The sequence below is a fragment of the Astatotilapia calliptera genome, chromosome 17 (assembly GCF_964374335.1).
Source record: "Astatotilapia calliptera chromosome 17, fAstCal68.1, whole genome shotgun sequence".
Lineage (NCBI taxonomy): Eukaryota > Metazoa > Chordata > Actinopteri > Cichliformes > Cichlidae > Astatotilapia > Astatotilapia calliptera.
In genome coordinates, this window is record NC_137438.1 from 31,503,688 (window position 1) to 31,522,437 (window position 18,750).

At 39.9% G+C, this 18,750-nt stretch overlaps 1 long non-coding RNA gene across 1 annotated transcript in view; it reads right to left on the bottom strand.

Annotated features, from left to right (window-relative positions):
- LOC113008797 (uncharacterized) overlaps positions 1-14,046 on the bottom strand; it is a 55,041-nt gene extending 40,995 nt beyond the window's left edge. Inside the window, exons 1-2 of the long non-coding RNA XR_003270065.2 lie at positions 13,861-14,046; positions 1,942-2,012 (exon numbers count right to left, since the gene is read on the bottom strand). This is a non-coding gene — a long non-coding RNA (uncharacterized LOC113008797). The remainder of the gene's footprint in view (positions 1-1,941; positions 2,013-13,860) is intronic.
- Between the last annotated feature and the right edge of the window lie 4,704 nt (positions 14,047-18,750).

Below are 18,750 nucleotides of genomic sequence, written 5' to 3' on the forward strand. Positions count from 1 at the left end.
AAAACGCGTGCTAGCATCCCTAATGCCCGAATCTTTACACTTCAAAAACACAATTATGCTAATGCCAGGAATCATTTGCCATTCCAACTCTGATTTAATGCGGCCTTTTAGTACGGGAAGCTAATTAGAGGCTTTAATTAACATGTGCGACACAAACTGGAGAGAAGTGTGAAGGAGCCTGTCGATCACGGAGGAGCACAGCGAGAGCGATGAAACAGGGAGAGTGAGGAAGGGAAGTCTGAAAGCTATGCAAATGAGGCGAGGACGCACCGCAGGGAGGCGCGGATCTCTGCCGCTACAACGGTTTCTGTAAATATCACCGTGACCCGTAGACGGAGTGGAGTCATCTCATTAACACAGATTGGAAGGTGTTACCAGAGCTCAGCCCACGAGGGTCAGCGCTGATACGTCGCAACCTGAGCTTAGTGAGGGCACGATCATTAAAAATGTGACAAAACACAGCATTTAAGGCTGTGTCGGTAATGCGGATATTTTGCTCCACTTGCATCATCCTTTCCCGCGTAACTACCTCAGGGAGGATGAGCTCGCCGCACAGCTGGACATTCAGACATTCACTAGTGGCATACTCAGCGTCGAAAGCTGCATATATTCTATAATGCACACAATGACTGCACTGACCATCTTCATACCGGCAGCATGCAGGTTTCTGCAAATTAAACAGCAGCATATGGGTGCAGGAGTCATCTCATTAACACAGACTGGAAGGTGAACTCTGCATAACGCAGTGTTTTTGTTGCATCTTAAGCTCCAGATATCATCATCATCATCATTATTGGGAGATACAAACAGATACCGAAAGTAATCACCTCGGCTTTCTACACCGGTGCAGCTCCCCCCTGAAAATAGAAGATTGAATCTGAAAATAGAAAAAGTCAAGGAAATGTAGCTATTAACGTGTGTGCTTTCCACTTAGATTCACACCCTCACAAAGTTCTGCTGCACAGCCAGTGCACTTTAGAAAGCAATATAAAGATATTTCAGGACTTATTTCATTTCTCATTTTACTGCTTAAACTACCCTTTAAAGTTTAAAGTGGTTCTTTCTTAGAGTTTCATTAAAACACATTAGGCTGTCTTTTCATGCTTTCTAAAAGCGACAATAGTTCTTGCTAACTCTGTTTTCTCCTGATAAGTAGTTTATTGCTTGGCAAAGACTTCAGCACCATTGCCTTTGCAATACTTTCAATACCTTATAATAGTGTTTCATTATGCAGGGCAGCCACTGAGTCATTTCATTTACTTAATTTGATCATGTAACTTCTCATTTATTTATTTATGCCAGAGTTGGTTTGGTATGGGCACCTATGCATGGATTGTTTTATATATTCCGAGAAAATGTGCACTTTGCAAAAGGTATATGTCGTAGGAAGTAATCATTATTCTTACAGACTTTGTGTCTCTGCAGGCTGAATTCACTTTGTTCTCAGGGATAGACCTGATAATGGCTTCAGTGCAGTATGGGCACAACATGTTTTCCTTATGGAAGTGACTGCTGCAGGCGAAGGATATGGCGCAGCTTCTCTGATGGTTACACGTGTTTAACTTTAAAATTCATAGAAAGAAGAGTCCAGCTAACTCAAAGACAAGAATAGTTCGAGTATTGATCTCTGAGACTCGTCTTTTTCACTTATTTGATGTGTTTTTGCCCTGACGCCATGCAGACGTCTGTAAATGGCAAATGCATGATTGATTTTTAAATTTTAATCATGTTTCTGTTCCAGTAGATTACATGGAGGTGAATCAATGTAATAAAAATGTCAGATCCCTTCTGGTATAAAACACTATAAATATTCTGAGGGATTACTTGACTTATCATCCAGGCATTGCTCACACTTCACAATGTCTGATGTTAACTTCGTACTACCATCCATCATTTCAAGGATCCTTGTTATTAGGAGACAGCAAGAACAGTGAGACTCACCTGTGTGTTCAGGACGATCAGTCTTTTCAGGTTCAGTCACAAACTCTCTTAGTACATCGTGTACGCTTGACCTGCAAAAAAAATTGCAAGAAAATTCAACACCAAGCACACACTATTCTCATTCTCGTCAAACTAAATTATTATTATTTTTTGGGTAGAAGCTTTTAGCCCGGAGGTTGAAATCTTTGCAAGGCTGGTGTTTCTGTTTAATAATTTTTAGGAAACAGTCTTCAGAGTTTAAGCAAACATGACAGGAAATCTTTAGGTAGACAGTGAGTTAGGCTTTTGCTACGTTTCTTCTGCGCCTATACAGTGTATGCAGTTCATCTTGGCTAATGAGGTGATTATATGCTTTGAACTAAAATATGAACTACACATAAACATCTTCTGGCAAAGAATGGCAAATTGCACAAATTCAAATAGTGTAACATTTTAACAAAAGCAGCTCTAAAGAGTGTTTTTATGACAACAAAGAATCAAATCATCCTATCTTGGTTTGCATTTTGGTTGAAGCAGGTAGCCGTTTGCATTGAACAGCTCCACTAAACCTGGTGTGCATTATTTACAGCAAGAAAACACAAAAGATTAACCTGCATGTACACTCTATATTTAGTTTCTTGGGAAACTAGTTTTGTATTACTCACAGTGCAAAATAATCCTTCTTTATCTTATCTTGGTGCACTGGGTGTCTGACATGATCATCTATGCAGAAGATCGATCTATCTATCTATCTGCTGACCACATGAGCATCCATCAGTACCCCACATATGTACAGTATGTAAGAAAATAAGTATAATGGCTTTAACTTAAACAACAATATTTTTCACAGAAATTGGTGAAGACCAAGTAATGCCAAAAGAGGGACTTCTGGGTTTACAATAGTCATGTGGCCTGAAAAAAAATAAAAAATACTGCCACATTCTGCTACATTTTGACAGTTTCTTCTTTAGTTCTCCGATGAAGGCGCACATTAAAGATTAAAAGTCAAAGTCTGAAAGGCCACATTTGCAACATTTTTGCCGTGTTCTGTTAACAAAATCAACAGATCACCTTACTTGCAGGTCCTAGAAAATGCATGAATAATTACTGATGTTTCCTTGCTTGCTTGTCACTTGTCATTTGATGCCACGCTGAAGCACTTGGACACACATCTGCAATGTGTCAAACAAGGTGCTCTTGTTGAAACGGCGCCTGAATTACCAATGCAGCAGGGAAACATTCATATGCACTTCGCTTTCAAGGTCAGTGACTGTTAAGTGGTTCTACAATATGTTCTTTACTAATTTAATACAGCAGAAACTTATTTCCTCCGAGGACATCAAGAGGAGGCACAAGTGCTGAAAGTGCTTAAGAAGAGTTCAAACTGAGTGTGCGCAAAAAAAAAAAAAAAAAAAAAAAAAAATATCAAGCATAATCACATTTAGTAGAATTACAATTACTATAAATGCAATTTTGGAGTAATTTCACATAAATCATCTGAGAGTGTTTAAAAAGCTTTTCCAGGATTAGGATTTTCTCTTTTATTAAGATTGATCTGTTGGGCACTTTTTCAACTCCATATTTTTTATTCTTGAACTCTACTAGAGTGGACTTACATGGAGGGTAGTTCCAAATTTTTTAACTGTGCCTTGGCACAGTTCCTGAACAAGGCTGCTTTGGCTCCTTTCCCTTTGTGGCCTCCCCCTCATTTAACCAAATTTCTTCTAATTGTCTGACTGGTTTGAACAGCAGGTGGGTGGGGCAGTGAAAGCTACGTGCCTGAGATGACCATATAAGGCAGGGGTGGGGAACACCAGGCCTCAACGCCCAGTGTCCTGCAGGTTTTAGATATCACCCTGGGTCAACACACCTGAATCAGATGATTAGTTCGTTACCAGGACTCTGGAGATCTTCAAGACATGTCGAGGAGTTCATTTAGCCATTTAAATCAGCTATGTTGGATCTTTGATATCCACAGGTAAAAAACATCTATAAACTTGAACATTAAGATCAGCTTTTGGCTCAAATGGACTACTAGTGCATGCGGTGATTTCATAATTTAAAACATTTGCCCTGTTTAATGAGAGCATCCACCACTGAACCGGTGTATATGTGACAGATAATAAAGAAAAGTATGATAGATCCCCTTTAAAAACACATTAACTCATAAAATTTCACAATTATAGCACATTTAAAGTGTTTACATCTTTAATGATTCCACCAAGAAATTCCAAGAGTGATCTCCTCTGTAAACCTCTGTTTTAGGCCTGTTATCTGTTTTTTAAACAGTTATTTTTAGGCCAACCCGACCACATACAGCAATAAAATGGATACAGTTGCAGTTCTTTCAGTATCTCTTTAATTAACAGAGTCAAACATTTGCTGGTTTATTTATGGAAAGTCTTTTCCACAGAATATTTTTAGGCTTCAGTAAATTTCAGTAGACTCAAATTTATTCTGCGCTTATAGACATTTTCAGAAAAGGTGATGAAAATAAGTGCTGCAGACCTTTAAAACTATTTCAAATTTGAAACCATCCAACAGCGCAACACCATTTGCATCTGTCCAGAAAGAGCAATAAACTCTGCAAATTCTCTTTCTGAGGTAAACAGCATTTCATATTGCTCATAAAGAAATCAATGGATGGAGCTGGGAAAAAAAACCAAAATGGTAGTGTTGCTCAGGTTGGCATCAGAGGGGCTTTTATAGTGAACTTGATTAAAAGAAAATTGCTTTCAAGTGCTCTCAGCAGGCTGGAGGTTGAGTGGGTGTGCTCTTGTGTGCAGCGACGGTGGTGTTTCACAAACTAGGCTCGCAGGGGGAGGAAACAAGATGAAGAAACACTCTGAAACTGCCCGAGGACAAAGAATATGGAAGCACTGGTGACATGGTGGCGCAATATTACTTCTATTATCAGTTTCAGTGCGTTGTCATTTACATGACTCGTCCATGGCCATCGAGATTGAATTCATTTTTCTGTAATGTGGGGACTGTTGTGTTGATGTGCTTTTCTTCAGACACTTAAAACTCATTTTAAATTGCACTTTTGATTACGCTTTAGCATCTGCTACCATAAATCAAATACGCATTTAAATTGGTGCAAGCTTTTGTCAAATAACCAAAGTGTGGAAAAAAAAAAATCACCTAATTGTAGATTTTATCTGGATAAGTGACAGGAGATCTGACAGGGAAAGGTGGAGGAATGGGCTTTTTAATTTTGGAATTTGTGTAATTTATTCCCTCTTGAATTCAAAATGACATCAGGAGATCAAATGCTGTCCCCGATTTCCATGAAACCTTCACCTAATTGGCTTTCAAAGAGTGAAAAGAGTGCTGGTGAATATTTTAACTACTTGGTTTTAAAGTAGTTTGACTTTGGTGAGAATACTATCGGAGATCCGTTGGTATACAATGTTATTTTTTAGGAGCACTGTTCATAAATTGAATTTGCATTTGATTGAACTTTGAAATTTTTCACCACAGCACTCATTGCAACATAATGTCATTCTCACCATGTACGAACTCCAGCAGGGGACATACCAAGAAAATAAAGATGTAGCCACAGCACAGAATCAATGAAGTCAGGGTGTTGCATCACCATGTCATTTTGTTTTAAGGCTTTCTTAGAGCATCATGAGCTTTGTTTACTTGCTTTACAGGTCAAATGGATCACAGAATCTGCACATAATGAGAATTATTCACGGTTTCACCCCTCTGCATCGGGTTCACTTTGATACACACTGTCTCAGCATAACATTCATTGGCGCCTGAACATCATCTGATATGCATTAACATATGCACTGTAGCATAGTAAACAGTGAATCCACAGGGGCTTTTTACTACAAATAGTTGTCTTAGTGAATAATTAATAGGTTTGCTTCTACAAACATGCTGTAAGTGCGTTCTTTCTTTTGACATTTGCATATTCATTAATTTTGTTGGTGTTTTCATTATTATATAGTTTAGAAACAGATTTAATGTAGAGAGTTTTTATGGTATCCTTGTTTTAAGTATCAAGTTTTAGTTTAGCAAAGCCGATGGTTATCTCTTATGTAAGCTACACATCAGTAGGAACCATCACCAAGGAACATTTGATGAAACTTAACTGTCATAAAAAACTCACAAAAACACTTTCTTTCAATTCTAAGGCCATATCAAGACATAATAAAACTCATCCAGTTCTCACCAGGTTTTATATTCAGTAAATACAAAATGATATAGTACACAATGTCAATATTTATTTACCAAAAACTTAGGGAAAATTCAGAAGCCGTTTAGGAAATATTAGGTATATCCTATGATTCAAAAGCTGGTAGAATCACCTTTAGCAGCAATAACTTATACTACAGAGCACTATCATTCCCAGTGCTTAACATACCAACAATTTGTCACGCCCCTAGGTGTCTCATAGTAAGGCAAAAAGTACCCTTCTACGCCCTTATGAAAGCTCTGGGTTATCAATTGAAACCAATAGAAAGCCACTCGTGGCATTAAGACACACCTAGAGCAGAGGCTCCAGCCCTAACCCTAACCTTAACTCTATCAAATAGTGTTTTCCAAAGCGATTCAAGATCTGAAAGTGAACAATTTTAAACGTACTTTGTTAGGTTGATTTTCATGTCACACATAAAACACATTTATAGCTCTCATGCCTCCGAACACGTAGCATACTGACGATTTGTCACATTTGTCAGTTTGTTACACGTTGGGATGAGAATGTATACTAACAGTAGTCTAACAGTATTTTGTGTTCTGTATAACCCTCTCACATCACTGGGCAGGACTTTTGTTGCTTCAGTTCACTGAGGTTAGCGGGCTATCATTAATGCACGGCTCTCTGGACCTTGACTGGGTCATTGCAGCACCTTGATTATTTACTTTTTCAGCGATTCTCTTGTAGATTTATTGCTGTCTTGTTGTATGAGCCAATTCAGACCAAGCTTTAGCTGTTGGCTAGATGGCGTCACATTTGAATCTTTAATAATTTACTTTGGAGACTTAAAATTGTTTGGAAATGGTCTTTTAACCCTTCCAATATTGGTTGCTTCTTGCAGATACATTGCTGATGTCTTTACCTCCGTGGTGTTGTGTTACACAGACCTGAATGCTCTCAGATCTTCTGCTTTTATAGAGCTGCTCACACAGTGATGATGTTGTTGAAGATTGATTAGTGGCACCTGGCTGATACTATTTCAGATACCTATTTTGTAGTTCATCTAAGGTTGTATTTACATAGTTTTAAGACCAAAAACCAGTAATAATTTTTGATCATGTGCTGATGAATAATTCCTGACAATTGAAACGTGTTGTGTATGTTCTTTTTTTTTTCACCAGGTTTTACATTATCCACACAAAATGAATTAACAAAGTACATTAAAACTTAAAGCTAGGATGAATGTAAACTCCTCAGAGATCTTAAAATTGAGCAATAAACGAAGATTAAAACTTTAACATTAAAAGGTATATTAACAGTTAAAAAATGTTTTTTAAATGAGTTTTGTTGAATTTATCCTAAAAATATCAGGCTATAGCATGAAACTGTTTAGCTTAGCTGAGTTTAGTATAAAGTCTAACACAGTAGGCAGCAACATTTTTTATCTTGTAGTAACAAAAGCTGTTTAATAGCACCTCTAAAGGTCATTAAACAACATGATGCCAATTGTTTGTCCAATACAGTCTTGAAATTATTTCCTGAAATCTTGACCAGATGCCTGAAAAATAGTCCCAGCCCAAAGATTTCGGGATACCCATTTCATTTGAGTATCAATTTAAAAAAATCGTTGTTTTAAATAGCATTTTAATAATTTTTTTTCTTTAATTTGAATATTTAAAACAACAAAAAATAGTAATACATTAAATCTAAATTATTGCTTTGGGAGGAAAATGGAGAAATAAATAAATATTAAATACATACATAAAACGCTGTCATTGTAGCTTGTTTGCCAATCGTTGACTGAAAATATCCAGAGCTTCTTAAATTGGTGAGGTTATAGCTGGCTGCCGGCAGAGCCGGCCAGTGCAACCCCCTCTGGCTTCTGCTCCGTGGCTGCTGGGTGACCCCTCGTCTGGGGCTCTCCTCAGCTCTTCCCAGGAGGGTGGCACGGATGCCCCTCCGGTGGGCCTCCTTGGGCTCTCGCACTCTGGGGCCTCTGGATGTCTGGGGCCTGGATCTCCTCCATGCCTGCTTCATGCCCTGGGGCACAGGGCTATGGCTCCCTACACCCTCTAGCAGACCGTTACATGGGGAAAACTTTTGAATACAAGCGCGCTGATCCACACAGGTGTGCACACGGGTGTTCACTGTCCATAGACATAAACTACACCTTTCTTGGCTGCTACCTCAAAGCACATTGTGTGCTGTCGGTCCTGCGTGCTGCACCACAACATTCAATATTTAGCATTTACTGCTGCTACACTTAGCTAGATTAATGTGATGGTGTTGTGTTTATTATGTTGCTCTCTTTTTTTTTGCTTGTTTTCTCCTCTTTTTCTCTCAACAGGTGATCCAGGAGGTTTTTTTTCTTTCTCTTTCTCTTTTTAAGTGCCCTTTCTCACTGTCCCTCTTCCCCTCTGTTTTTCTTTTCCTTCATCTTTCTTTCTCCCTTTCCTTTCCCCTAGTCATGTCTGTCCCGTCTGTAACAACTGAAAATAAAATAAAATAAATAATAACAACAAAGGTCGATCGAATGGACCAATACGGCAAGGCCGTGATGATCCACTTGGTAAAGTAAATCCATTGGGTATCCTTGTTGGCCTTCAGACAACAATTCTGACGGCTAAAGAACCAAATGGGACAGGCAAAAAAAAACCCTTTTTTAAAAACTGGTGGGGTTAAAAGCAGAATTGCTTTGCCCAGACATAACAATCAGACAGCAGACTAAAGGATAAGATTAAACATAGAGGTACTGGTAAAACCAAACAATATCAAAAATATCTGCAAAATGCATGAAAGCAATCAAAAAGACCCCCAAGATGATTAGTAAAGTACATGTTAAGTGTTAAAGTGCTAAGACTATCAAGGACCACCATTAAACCTCTTAAATATGTAAATTAGCAGCAGAGGAAGGTTCTTCTCTCTATAAAATCTCCCTTAACCACTAACATCAATGGTCAAAATGTCTAAAAGCAGTTTTTGCCACATACCTTTTACATAAGTACTGGTACTAGGCGTGGTATTGCACATAGTAAAGCTTTCCTAAGATATGAACCTCATATGAAGACGTAACGTTTATAAGTTTTAGAGGTGCCTGAAAACATTCAGGCTAGCTACTGCTAGTTTCCAGTGTGTACTATATGCTAAGGAATGCTAATTGACTAACTGCAACCCGAATGTGCAAAATGTATCTACAAATTCAATCAATAATCTTTAACCAGAAAGTGTTTGTGTAGCTGGATTTGTAGTGAGCTTGGGGTGGTGGTGTGGTTAGTACTGTTGGCTTGCAGCTCGGGCCTTTGTGTCCTCCTACAGCAATGAAACGCTTGTTAGGTTAACTGGTGATTCAGTGGTCGGTAGGTGTGTATGTGAGAGTGTTTGCTCCTTCTGCCTCTGTTGGCCTTGTGATGGACTGGCGCTCTGTCCAAGGCGTACCCTGCCTCCTTCCCTATTATTAGCTGGGATTGGCTCCAGTGACCCTAAGTTAAATAAACAGTTAACAGATGATCTGAAATTGACCAGTAAACAGTTTGGCAGACAGCTGTGACGTGGCAATCATAAACAGTAACTGAATTATTTTTGTAAGCCCTCACCCTAAGCGGGCAATAATTTTTAAAAATATAATGTTATTCTAACTTATTGTTACACGTCACATTAGCCTTCTGTAATATTAAATACACATAAATGGGTAAACACTAAAAACAAATAAAGAAGTTAAAAAAGAAATAAACAGCAAAGCTTTTTTACTTTTTTATCTGATTTCTGTCCACTTATTGCCATTAATGTATGCTATCTAATGCCAATGTAATTTTCCTATTTATTTATTCCTTCACTCCAAGCACTGTCTCCAGTGCTGCAAATCTACTCTTGCTTTGCTTGTTTGTTTGTTTGTTGGTTTTCTTTGCAGCCTAACATGATTTCTATCGAGGCTTGCTGCTGCTGGTGGTGATAAGAGTTGCTTTCCAGCCGTTTTAGCCACCGTTAGCAGTTCAGATAATGGGAATAACTGTCCTTCGCATATCTGCCTTTTCATCGGCATTTCTTATTCTGTTCTCTTGTTGGAGTGGACATCACACGGACATTACATCATCATGTTATTACACAAAAGTCTGCTCCATACAAAACCATTGTGCATAATACATTAATGTTTTTGACATAACATCATAGCAAATGTTTCTTATGCAATCTGCTGAAAGCAATAGGTATATCTGGAAGGCTGCAAACCATTTTAGTGGTTAAATTAGAACTCTTAACACTACTTGTTCTTGCTTTAAACTATTTTTTATTGTATATAAGTTTGGGGCTATTTGAGTCTGAAAGCAGATCAAATAGTTTGCCCCTAGCAGTCTATTGAAGTTTTAACAGACCGAGGAAAATATCTTTAAAAGGTCCAGTCTATAAAGCATTCTAATTTTATCACCCAAAACATCTGTAGTCCTTCTTTTTACTTTGCAGCTCACATTTTGGACCAAAACTGTGCGAGATTCAGCTGACAGGAGCTCGTAATGACTTGGCATTCGACAGAACATGTAGCCCACAGACAGACAGAGACAAGACAGAACACTTCAGTGACCACGCTCAGATGGGTGAAATCCCCCGGTCCGACAAACTCATCCCACACGATCGATAGCTGCTGTGACAACAGCCCTTCCCGTCACAGGCTGGAGAACAAGCTGTTGTGAAGGTCTGAGAATGGGAGATAGGCCCCGGAGGGGAGAGTTGATTTACGACCCCAAGTCAAGATGGAAGCACAGTCGCCCACATACTGTAGACGGCCTTCCTGCTACATCACTCTCCCGCTCCCTGCCTGACTGCCTGCCTGCCTGCCTCTTTACTTGTCCTCCTTCCAGTGTCTATTTGCCTGCCTGCTGACAGCAGGAATGGTCTGAAGTGACATACCGGCAAGAAAAACATTTCATTGTGTTCTTTACCTTCACCTGGATTTAGTGGATGGCGAAAATCCTAAATGTCACCTTTGGCTTGTTTTAGTTATTTATTTTTTATAAACTTAGCCAGAGAGGGGGCGGGGGAAGATGTTCAGAAGGAGAATGCTGGAGAAGGACCTAATTTTAAAATGCCATGTAGCCATCGATCAGCAGGAGAAACAAAGGAATGACACTCAGGAGGTGCTGCTAGACAAATAACCACCCTGCAGTAAGAAACATGGAGGGAACATGTCACCTGCAGGCAGTGGTACACTGCACAACACAGTGGCATGTGTTGAAGCAACAGCTTTGCACAGGCAGAATGCTTTGGTCCACCACTCCAGCTACTTAGAGATGGATTTTTCATGTTATCTCAAGTAAAGAAAGGCAAAGGAGACTTTTTGGATTCGGTTTTAGATTATATATCTCGCTTGAGTTTTAAATATATATAACATCACTGATTTTTCTGGTGATATATTAGCAGTTCTTAGATTTGGTTGTTTCTATCGTGGGAGTTGTTGTAGGAGTTTAATGTTCTGCTCATTGAAATTCAAGTTAAAGTATTGACGGCTTTAGCAACACGAGCGTTTTACCCATTCTAGGGGAGGTTTGTCGTCAACCTCTTCAGCAGTCGTCCACCTATTCTAGCATGGTTTAAACCCCAAAGCATTTCCGATGTACATTTGGACCCCCCACTCGCTCCCCCACCCTCTTCTTGTTTTGTTTTTTTTTTCTTTAAAAAAAAAAAACACTTTTCTGGATGCTGTTGAGCAAGGGAAGATACCCTGCCTCCCTCTCTCTCCCTCCTGAGCGGTATCAATATTCATGGGTCTGCCGGGTGCGTTTGTGCGATGGCTTTCTCATTAGCCTTTGATCCCCTTGCGCGAGGCCTGCCGGAGCGTTGCGGCGCCAACAACAGAGCAGCGTTTGAAGTGTAGAGAGAACAGCTGCTTGCATTGATCTCCATATACTTTCTTTGCCATCCACAAGCACGTCCACACATATGCAGATGCTGCCCACGGGCACATGAATACATGCATCTACTGTAGGACTACACTTGCAAGAGCGCGGATAGATGGAGCTGACAGCAATCGATAAGAAAATCAATCGTGAAAGTTGATAAGCCTTTTAAGCTCAGCGTCTTTGAGTTTTAACAGTCAACACAAACCGAGTTATCACCTTGGGTTGTGGAAACTTTAATGCCCATTTTTCAATATTTTATTTCCCACTGTTTAGACCAAAAGATTAATAGATTAAGTCAGAAAGAAATTACCAAGTTATAAACATGAGCAAATTAAAATTTTATTTATTTAGTGGGAAACGCTCCTATTTAAGGCTTATCAACAGGTATTATGCAACGCACACTCTATCTTCTCATAGAGGACAAAAGTGTTATTTTAAAACTGAGCTGACATGACGCAGAGAACATTATGATGCTCATTGAAAATTAATAATGAGGTACTTCTTCTAACAAAATAGGGATTCTAAGCCGCTAAATTATACAGCAAGCTGGAGCAAAGCAGCACAAAGCTTGGTGAATAGCTCTTATTTGCTACTGCGAGGCTGGGTAAATTATGATGATTACAGAATTATTTGCTAAAGCCAGGAATGCTTTGTTGGGAAAAAAGAAATGTACACACACAAATAATCAACTGGGGCTCTATTTTAAAGCATAATCCACCTTCTGGCTGTGAAATAGCATCAGCATTTTGCAGCCGAAAATAAATGACATCATCCCACATTAAGCCCTTTAGCACAATTTCTGCCATATCACAATGTCAAAAACACAGGCTCATGTCACAGGCTGTGTGGTCCATGATGAATCTTCAAACTACCACCCACCCCTCTTTTTTTGTTGTTTGACTTCTTTTTTGTTCCCTTTTGTTCATTAATGTGAAAACATGTTCTCCTGTACAGCCAGGAAGGACAAGGTCCAGCTACTATGACATCATAACATCTGCACAAAGACAATCCCTGCGCTATTGCACTCAATAACTCTCCCCTCTCCTCTGGTATCCGCTGCATAAAAAGCACAGTAAAAGATTAAGACTGGGAGCTCGTCTGGGCTATTGCTCCACTGGGAACGGGTCAGCAGATCAATACAGCCAATGTGTCTGATAACATTAGACCACCCTTAATGGCACTAATGAAGAGAGAGTTAGGTCAGGGAAAGAGTTACAGCAAAGATGGGTTCATTAGATACGATGTAGTTTTGCCACTTTGGGGTTTTTTTTTTTGCACTTTGAATTTTGTTGTTACTTTTTAGCACAAATCAAACATGGCATTATATTAATTAAGTGTGAAAAATGATCAGCGTGACTCTTTTAAACCAATAAAGATTAACGCCTATCAAAAGAATAGCATTTAAAGCAAGCTTCACAAGAAATAGAGCCAACAAGCCTTTCCCCCCAGTTTTTGCTCAGTTGTGTGCCAGTAGAAAGAAGAAAAGATGAAAGCAGACGCACCATCAGAGTCAAGTTTCTAAACTAACCAACTCTTGTCGGTGTCCTTTGTGACAATAGGTCACAGTGTGCCGAGAAGGACTCTGATTGAAGGGAGTGTTATCAGTGTTCAAATGTCAAGAGAAACTACATCTCAGCAGACTCGCCTCTGACATTATAATAAATCACACCCCATTGTGCTCCATGTAGTCTCACTCACACACAGGCACACACATAGACACATATAAAGAGAGAGAGAGCAACCTGCTGCTGAAAAAGCCTTGTACTTGGCAGGATCTCTGCACACACACACACACACACTACTTAACATCACCAGCGCCTGACTGCTGCTGCTGGCTCACAGTTTTGATAAAGATGAAAGGAGGTGATGCACAAAAGGAGGCAGTGAGAGGCAACGTACCTCACAACGGATGTCTCGGTTTTAACTTCAGGAGCTGCAGGAGACGCGCCGGTGAGGCGGGACTGTCGACTTCTCTCTGTCTTCTCCCTCTCTGTCTTCTCTGGGATGGAGGCTCAGGAGGAGAGCTGCTCCTTCGCTGCCTCCTCCCTGCCTCTGGCTCACTCTGCTACTGTCTCAACCCCTCTCACTATCATACCTCCCCTCCCTCCCGCCCATGCGGCTGCCCCCACCCCATCCTTTTCCCCCTCCTCTTTCAACTCCTCCCCTTTTCTAACCTGCTCCTTTCTGTCTTTCCTTTCTCCTACACCACCCTCAAACTCAAGGGTGACAAAAGAAATCAAGGCTTTTATCATTACTTTCAGCTTTGCTGCAAAGTATGTTGCCTTGGAACTGAAATTGCATCCAAAACTCATCGGCTAAGGTGAGTTTTCTGTACTCCAAGGTTAAGAAAATCCAATTTCTGAAACTCATGAGGCTGATTTTAACAATCTGATTATTTAAGAACGGACTAATGCTTAAAACTAACTAATAAAAATGTTTTTAAAAAAGGCACTATGGTTCCCCTGAATCAAACTTTACACAATTTTAAAAAACTATCCAGTCAATCAAATATATTTAATTTGCAGTATTCACCAAAGAAAGGATAGATTTCAGGAACAACATTTTTCATTCATTTTCTGCCCATCAACATATCTTTTAATCAATTCAACTCCATATTTTATTGATGCTCCAGTGTAACATTGGTGAATGACTTTATCATTTATTGATCGGTATCTTTTTAATAAGGGAAATCAATCCCAGAAGAGACAGGGGAGGATTAAAAATTGGTTGAGGGGATATTTAAGGATTCGAGAATGTCTGACTGTGAAGAGAAACTGCTAAAGTAGTGGACTGAAATAAGAAAGGTTGGTACTTATTGCACAAAGAATTAAAAAAATCCAACAAAGATTTGCATCTGGATTTTCCACATCAAAAATACAAAGAATCATTTGCTCCCTGCTTTTTATTTGAATATCTGCATCTGAAGACCACTCCTGGATTCCTCAGCACCGACCAGTTCTTAGTCTTTTTTGTCTCCTTTTCCCCTCTCTCACATCGACAGCCCTTCGCTGCCTCGGCCCCTGTTTCCATAGTGACACTTTCCCCGACTCTGGCTCGACATAATCAAGTGAACGGGATGGGGGTGGAGGTGGGGGCTGGGGGTGAGAGAGGGAACTGTGAGCAGGGTGCGGGCGTGAGAGGTTGAAGTAATGGCCAAGATGAAAAAGATTGGAAAAAAGAACATCCCCAAAAAACTGGCAAATAGCGAGAGAGATAAAGGAGCAAATAATGAATTAAGAGAATGTCAATAAAGAGAGTTTGTCAATGGCAAACAGTGTCTTTGCCTCGAGTCCATCTCCGCCTGATGTTGGGTTCTGATCAGGTGCTTTGCAAAGCCTTGGCATATGGCTAAAATAATTATCATGCTCATCAAACATCTAGATGGCCACTTGTTCTCTGTCACAATGCTCCCACCAGAGCAGAAATGAATTATGGGAGGGTTGATCCATCTGAATTTTAATGGGAGAGGTGCTCAGCAGGGGTTTACCGCATGATGCCAGGGAGAGATAGTGTGAACCCACTTGAATGTCAGAATAAAATTATGTACACCATGCAGACTAAATGTGAGAAAACTAAACTAGAGTTTTAGCCATGCTATCGATGTAGTATAGCAGGGCTAACTCGTGGCACATCAATATTTTTGCTGGCTTTTTTGGACATTTGTGTCGCTGTAACGACAAATCTGGTTTGGTTATCCACTAACTTTTCCCGTTGCTCAAAAATGAAGTTAACATTTCTGGTTTGCAGTGAAATGTGTCAGCAAGATGGACTGCCATGAAATGTTGTGCAGACTGGACGAAAATATCCAAGTTTCTACTGGATCACAGACTTAATATAAATATAGATGCTGAGTCACTACTTTCTGTGACTGTGCAAAAGTTAAGGGAGAATTTTGTAGAAACGGGTCATACTTTTCTCGGTCATTTGCAACTGGAGCATTGGTGAAGTAAGCCCATTAGGGCTGCCATGATGACTGGTGTTTTTAGGCCTCTAGTCAAAAATGCTGCCCCTTGTCACCTCTGAATTTTTCAACTGGGCATGACAAGCCTCTGATTGAGGAGACTGTATGCTCATACGGGGACCAGGCCCTAAAGTGTACCCTGGTGCTATTGACTTTTTTCTCTAAATGGGACCATTATTTACAAAATAGACTTAACTCTGTTTAAAATAAATTTCTGGCTCTCACTGGGTGAAATCAGGTGCTGTAGGCCTGGCTGGGGCTTTCTCAGTCCTTTTCCCAGTCACCGTCATCAAACTAGCGACCACTCACAACTGGTCAGGGAATATATATTCATCCTCATGGTTGTGATAGTTGTGGGCTCATCTCTAGGCCTTATTCACTTAATCCTATATTGTCACCATGGTTGTCACACATCCACAATGGGGGACAAGTTAACATTACATAGTTAGTCTTCAAAACCTCAGCAGACATCTACATCATTCCAATCAGAGCTTTTTAGGCGAACCAGGAATCACCCCCTGCTGGCCAATACAAAGAATGCACATTTAAGTCACTTGCACATTGCCTGCAAATTTCTGGAGACTGGATGGTGTAGAAAGGTGTACGTTAATGTTTAACTGTGCTTTATGTTTTAGATTGTAAAACAAATGCAGCCACTGTCACTTTGCGTTTTGAAGCCTTAATGTTCGTGTTTCTAGTGCCTCCCATTTTGGTTTTGTGGAGCCAGAAGTGACCTTACATGGAAAAAAGAGTGGCAGGATAATTTATCAGCTAGCGCTAACAGGCATGGTCAGCAAGCTGCATTCATGAACTCCATGAGGACCAAAGCCAGAGACACATATATGCTAATTAGTCCTCGGTAACAGACCAGTAAAATACAAGAAAGAGAAAAAAAAATCAGACTGCTTAGATGGGCTGTACCACTCAGGTGTTACTTTCAGAAGGACTAGCACCTCAAACGCTGAGGAGTTTAATGACTCCAGCTGCCTGTTTCAGGACACCTGTCAATCAGAGGGCCACACTCTTAACTATATTATCCAAATGGATGAGTTAATTAAAAAAAAAAAGAATTTGTAATTAAAGTTGTTTTTTGTTTTTTTTACCATGCTGTAAACACATTTTTTTTATAAGTAATGTTAAAACTGTTAAAACTGGACTTCACTGGAATAACAGTGCTTTTAGATTCAGCTTTAAGTGGCCACTGTAAGATCCGCAATTTTTGCCAGTTCCACATCATTTTTTACCCTGGATGTTGCAGCTTGGCCCCAACTGCTAATATAAAAGGGGAGTAGTTTATTACCTATCAGTAATAAAACAGAGACGCATCCTTATTAAAACACACAGCTTCCACTGTCTTCTTTACTGTGATTCTGCTCATTGCAGGGACAAATGCTTAACAAATCTGTGCAAATAGCACAAATACACAAGTATATGTGTGCTATAATTACTATTGTTTACTTTACAAACATCAGTGAATGTCCCCAAGAGGGATAAGAGAAGATTGTGTCGCTGCAGATTGTCATTTTGCAGGATTAATAACAATTGAAAGGGATTACTGTCAACTGCCATCCTTCCTGTGTGATCAAGGAGCAGAAGCAATATGGCTTGTGAATCTTCTAATTCTCTATCGATCCCCGAGCTGCTGTGTTAATGCCTGCCTCCCCCCACGACGAAGGTCAGGTGGCAGGGTCAGCCACTCATGGACCCAGAACAGATTTAGAGCTGTGATTAAAAGGACACTTCTGCTGGCAGGATGCTAAGGGTCACGGAGATCAAAGGTGAAACTTTATAGCTTACATGATGCTTTTTTTTTTACAGCACAGTTTTTCTGCTGCTGTTTTCCTCAAGGGAAACCAGCACTTTGAACACAAAAAGAAAATAAATTACACTTTATTACTGGTTTGAAAAGCAGAGCTGGTTATTATGCTACCACTTTGGAGCATATCGTCCTTTAACAAACAGCCAACCAGAAATTTAAAAAAAAAGAAGAGAAAACCCCCTTTTTTTCTCACCCTTTTGTAAAAATAAATTACATGTTTATCCACACTTTCATTTAGAAAGCATAACTGTGAGTGTGTCAGCAGAAAAAACAAAAGGGAAAATATCTGGGGTATGTTGGTAATATCTTGCTTGTTGACAATTACCTCATAGGGTATAGATAATATTAGCTAATGTTAAGCCAGATACCTGAATTCACAACCATTTATAACAAGTCTTTGTTTCATTACTGTTTGGATTATTATCAAGAATCTTTATGACGATATAATGAAAACAATACGTTTTTCCTTTAAAACAAACTCTTTGTTATTAAGCATATTCAAAGTTCCCTTGAGAGTAGAGGGCTTAAGCATTTGTTGATAGCATATTTATTTTAAGAATAAGTAGTTTATGATCTGAGGGTGCTATATACGTTCACTGACCACTTAATCAGGTATGCCTGTTAACTGCTTGTTAACACAAATATCAAATTAGACAATCATATGGCAGCAGCTCGGTGGAAATACATATGTAGACATGTTCCACATGGCGATTGTGGCTCAAGAGTTGGGAGTTCGCCTTGTAATCAGAAGGTTGCCGGTTTGAGCCCCAGCTTGGACAGTCTCGGTCGTTGTGTCCTTGGGTAAGACACTTCACCTGTTGCCTACTGGTGGTGGCGCCAGTGTCCGGCAGCCTCGCCTCTGTCAGTGCGCCCCAGGGTGGCTGTGGCTACAATGTAGCTTGCCATCACCAGTGTGTGAATGTGTGTGTGAATGGGTGGATGACTGGATATGTAAAGCGCTTTGGGGTCCTTAGGGACTAGTAAAGCGCCATTTACCAGGCCATTTTAC